This window comes from Oncorhynchus mykiss, chromosome 27 (assembly GCF_013265735.2).
Source record: "Oncorhynchus mykiss isolate Arlee chromosome 27, USDA_OmykA_1.1, whole genome shotgun sequence".
Classification (NCBI taxonomy): domain Eukaryota; kingdom Metazoa; phylum Chordata; class Actinopteri; order Salmoniformes; family Salmonidae; genus Oncorhynchus; species Oncorhynchus mykiss.
This window is the reverse complement of record NC_048591.1, coordinates 3,083,158-3,087,694: the sequence shown is the minus strand read 5'-3', so window position 1 is coordinate 3,087,694 and position 4,537 is coordinate 3,083,158. Positions and strand designations below refer to the sequence as shown.

The 4,537-nt window shown below is 46.9% G+C and overlaps 1 long non-coding RNA gene across 1 annotated transcript; it reads right to left on the bottom strand.

The window, feature by feature from the left end:
* Window positions 1–2,579: 2,579 nt before the first annotated feature.
* On the bottom strand, window positions 2,580–3,990 carry LOC110507257. Its single transcript, XR_002471093.2, has 3 exons — window positions 3,851–3,990; window positions 3,440–3,632; window positions 2,580–3,352 (listed from the first exon to the last, which is right to left on the bottom strand). It is a non-coding gene; the product is annotated as an uncharacterized LOC110507257 (long non-coding RNA).
* Between the last annotated feature and the right edge of the window lie 547 nt (window positions 3,991–4,537).

Below are 4,537 nucleotides of genomic sequence, written 5' to 3'. Positions count from 1 at the left end.
AGTGTATAGGAGATGTTGTACCCACTGTGACTATTAAAACCTACCCTAACCAGAAACCGTGGATAAATGGCGGCTAACCACCTTATTTAACCATGGAAAGGTGACTGGGAATATGGCCGAATACAAACAGTGTAGTTATTCACTCCGCAAAGCAATCAAACAAGCAAAATGTCAGTATAGAGAAAAAGAGTCGCAATTCAAAGGGTCAGACATGAGACGTATGTGGCAGGGTCTACAGACAATCAGGGACTACAAAAGGAAAACCTTCTTTGCCCGCTTTGAGGATAATACAGTGCCACCAACGCGACCCGCTACCAAGGACTGTGGGCTCTCCTTCTCCGTGGCCGACGTGAGTAAGACAAGGCGGCCGGTCCCGACGGCATCCCTAGCCGCGTCCTCAGAGCATGCGAAGACCAGCTGGCTGGTGTGTTTACGGAGATATTTAAACTCTCCCTATCCCAGTTTGCTGTCCCCACATGCTTCAAGATGGCCACCATTTGTTCCTGTACCCAAGAATGGAAAGGTAACTGAACTAAATGGCTAGCACTCACTTCTGTCATCATGAAGTGCTTTGAGAGACTAGTCAAGGATCATATCACTTCCACTTTCCTGTCACCCTAGACCAGGCCTGGGCAATTCCAGTCCTCGGAGGCTTGATTGGTGTTACACTTTTCTCCCATCCCTAGCAAACACACCTGATTTAAACTAATTGCATTCTAAACTCAAGATCACGATTTGGTGATTATTGGAGCCAGGTTTGTTTGCTGGGACTGGGGAAAAAGAGCGACAGCAATCAGGCCCCCGAGGACTGGAGTTGCCCAGGCCTGCCCTAGACCCACTTCAATTTGCTTACCGCCCCAATAGGTCCACAGACGATGCAATCGCCATCACACTGCACACTGCCCTATCCCATCTGAACAAGAGAAATACCTATGTAAGAATGCTGTTCATTGACTATAGCTCAGCATTCAACACCATAATACCCTCCAAGCTCACTATTAAGCTTGAGGCCCTGGGTCTCAACCCCACCCTGTGCAATTGGGTCCTGGACTTCCTGAGGGGCCGCCCCCAGGTGTTGAAGGTAGGAAACAACATCTCCACTTCGCTCATCCTCAACACTAGGGCCCCACAAGGGTGTGTGCTCAGCCTCCTCCTGTACTCCCTGTTCACCCATGACCACGTGGGCATGCACGCCTCCAACTCAATCATCAAGTTTGCAGATGACACAACAGTTGGCTTGAATATTTTGTATTTTTTTACCCAACTTCATGGTATCCAATTGGTAGTCTTGTCTCATCACTGCAACTCCTGTATGCATTCGGGAGAGGCGAAGGTTGAGAGCCGTGCGTCCTCCTAAACACAACCCAGCCAAGCCACACTGCTTCTTGACACAATACCCACTTAACCCAGAAGCCAGCCGCACCAATGTGTCGGAGGAAACACCGTACACCTGGCGACTGTGTCAGCGTGCATGCGCCCAGCCCGCCACAGGAGTCGCTAGAGCATGATGGGACAAGAACATCCCGGCAGGCCAAGCCCTCCCCTAACCCAGACGACGCTGGGCCAATTGTGCACCGCCCCATGGGTCTCCTGGTCACGGCCAGCTGCGACAGAGCCTAGACCCGTGATCTCTAGTGGCAGAGCTAGCACTGCGATGCAGTGCCTTAGACCACTGCGCCACTCGGGAGGACCATAGTAGGCTTGATTACCAACAACGACGAGACAGCCTACAGGGAGGAGGTGTGTGTGGTGTCAGGAAAATAACCTCTCACTCAACGTCAACAAAACAAAGGAGATGATAGTGACTTCAGGAAACAGCAGAGGGTGCACCCCTATCCACATCGATGGGACAGCAGTGGAGAAGGTAGAAAGTTAAGTTCGTCGGCATACACATCACCGACAAACTGAAATGGTCCACCCACACAGACAGTGTGGTGAAGAAGGCGCAACAGCACCAGTCACCTAGAACCCTCACAAACCTTTAGATGCACAATTGAGAGCATCCTGTTGGGCTGTATCACCGCATGGTATGGCAACTGCACCGCCCACAACAGCAGGGTCTGCACAACTCCTCTCTGGGGGCAAACTACCTGCTCTCCAGGACACCTACAGCACCCGATGTCACAGGAAGGCCAAAAAGATAATCAAGGACAACAACCACCCGAGCCACTGCCTGTTCATCCTGCTACCATCCAGAAGGCTAGGTCAGTACATGTGCATCAAGCTGGGACCGAAAGACTGAAAAACTGTTTCTATCTCAAGGCCATCAGACTGTTAAACAGCCATCACTAGCACAGAGAGGCTGCTGCCTACACACAGACTTGAAATCATTGGCCACTTTAATAAATGGAACACTAGTCACTTTAATAATGCCACTTTAATAATGTTCACATATCTTACATTACTCATCTCATATGTAAACACTGTATTCTATACTATCTATTGCATCTTGCCTATGCCGCTCTGACACTGCTCATCCATATATTTATATATTCTTATTCCATTCCTTAACTTAGATTTGTGTGTTTTAGGTATTTGCTGTGGAATTGTTAGATATTACTTGTTAGATATTGCTGCACTGTCGGAACTATAAGCACAAGCCTTTAGCTACACTCACAATAACATCTGCTAACCATGTGTATGTGAACAATACAATTGGATTTGTTTTGATTTGAATAAAGGTATGTGATTGAGCTTGAGTGTGCGGGCTCCATTTCTTTCATACCAACTTTCTTTGGCCCTGCACCCCACTAAGGATGTAGGTTTGATTACACTTCATGAAATTAATAGACTGTGACATTAATATAATTAACAAAATGACTATATATAAGATCACAGCTTCACAATTGTTCAGCAGTACACACACATAAATAATGTTTGCAATATAATAACGTGTACACACTGTCAACAATAAGAGTGCCAACTTGCAAGCAAAGTGTAGAGACCGGTCTGAATGGTATCATCTAGGTATATAAAACTGCAAACTCCAAAACAGCTTCTCCCCATCCCATCTACCTCTATCCCCTTCTAAATCTTCCTTTTTTGTCTCCCTGTTTTACTCTGTTAGCTTATCAAAACATAATAAAATCATATTCTTTAAAGTGCAAGTCTGCTTCTTAGTTTGTGAAATGCTGACTGGTGGCCAGAACCAATGTTCAGCGGTGGTAGAAGCTGCCTGTAAGCATAGATCCAGGATCAGCTAAACCTCCGCAATCCTGACCTCATCCATTAGGCGGGAAATATGTAAAACTGACCTAAAATCAGCATTTAGTAACTACAGTACTTCATTTGGGAGGTCCTTCATTCCTGCTCCTAATAAGGTTCCTGGATGATGTCCTCAAGCTGGACTGACCTGTAACACACATTCAGACTAACAGTGAGTGAAAGGCCACACACACACACACACACACACACACACACACACATTCATACACCTCACCTTGTTTTTGCAGAATCTTGGCCCAAATATTATGCCCAGGATAGCATTGATTGTATGTGCTGCACAAAGGATGGCCTGCAGTCCACTGGTTGCCATGAGAACAGAAAACAGCACTACATTCCATTGAACAACGTTGCGTGGCTCCTCGCAGGCCGCCGGCCATAATGTTCTATCAAACAGGTAGATGGGATCTCTACAAAGACAAAGTTAACCTAAATTGACATTCATAACACATAGAACTAGTGAACACAAGCTGTGCAAAGTGTAGAAAATGATTACTGGTAATTGTGCAACTACACAGTGTCAGTGGGAATTTGATCATTGTTGTTCTACTTAAGACCACACCTAGGTTCTCGAAACTGATTTTGAGCAATTCAGGACCCCCCTCCCCCCTCACACACACACACTCACCCGCTTTTCTGTGGTTTGAGTGGCATCTCCCAGGCCAGACCTTGTGTGCTGTTGTGCAGACACAGTGGTCCCTGTACCAGTCCTGTAGCGCTCACTAGGCAGCAAAAGGCTGCAGCAGCCAGAGCCACGCAGGAACACCCCACTTGGCACAGCATCTGGCCACAAGAGGGCGGAAGATCCATACTATTACAACTTGATAGAAAGGGGGCCTGGGGTGGTTGCCAGTGGTTAGAGCACATCTCTGTAGTAGCACATGTAATCTGAAGTTGGCGTGGGTTTGATTCCGGCCAACTGACCTTCAATGCAAAAACTCTCCTAATTATTCCATCTCTCTCTTGCCGTCTCTATCCAATAACCCATGAGAATTTGATAGAAAGGAAAAAGCGCTCCCAGACTAGTTCTAATTAGTTCAGGATGTACACCACAACCAATGAGGCAGGTCACATACATACATGGAAGACTGTTAAAAATACTCACAAAGAGGACATGAAGATGTAATGGAGGTGGATCGGTTGGTGAACCAGACTAGTTTGATTAGTAACCTCGCCCTAGCTAATGCGGGTCCTGAGGTACACAGATTTGGATGAAAACAGGCCACAGCCTCACCTCTATCCTGTACGCACAGCAGCCTTCCCTTGAGCTGCCAATCACAAACCCCCGAGCTCCAATAAGAACCTACAGACAAAG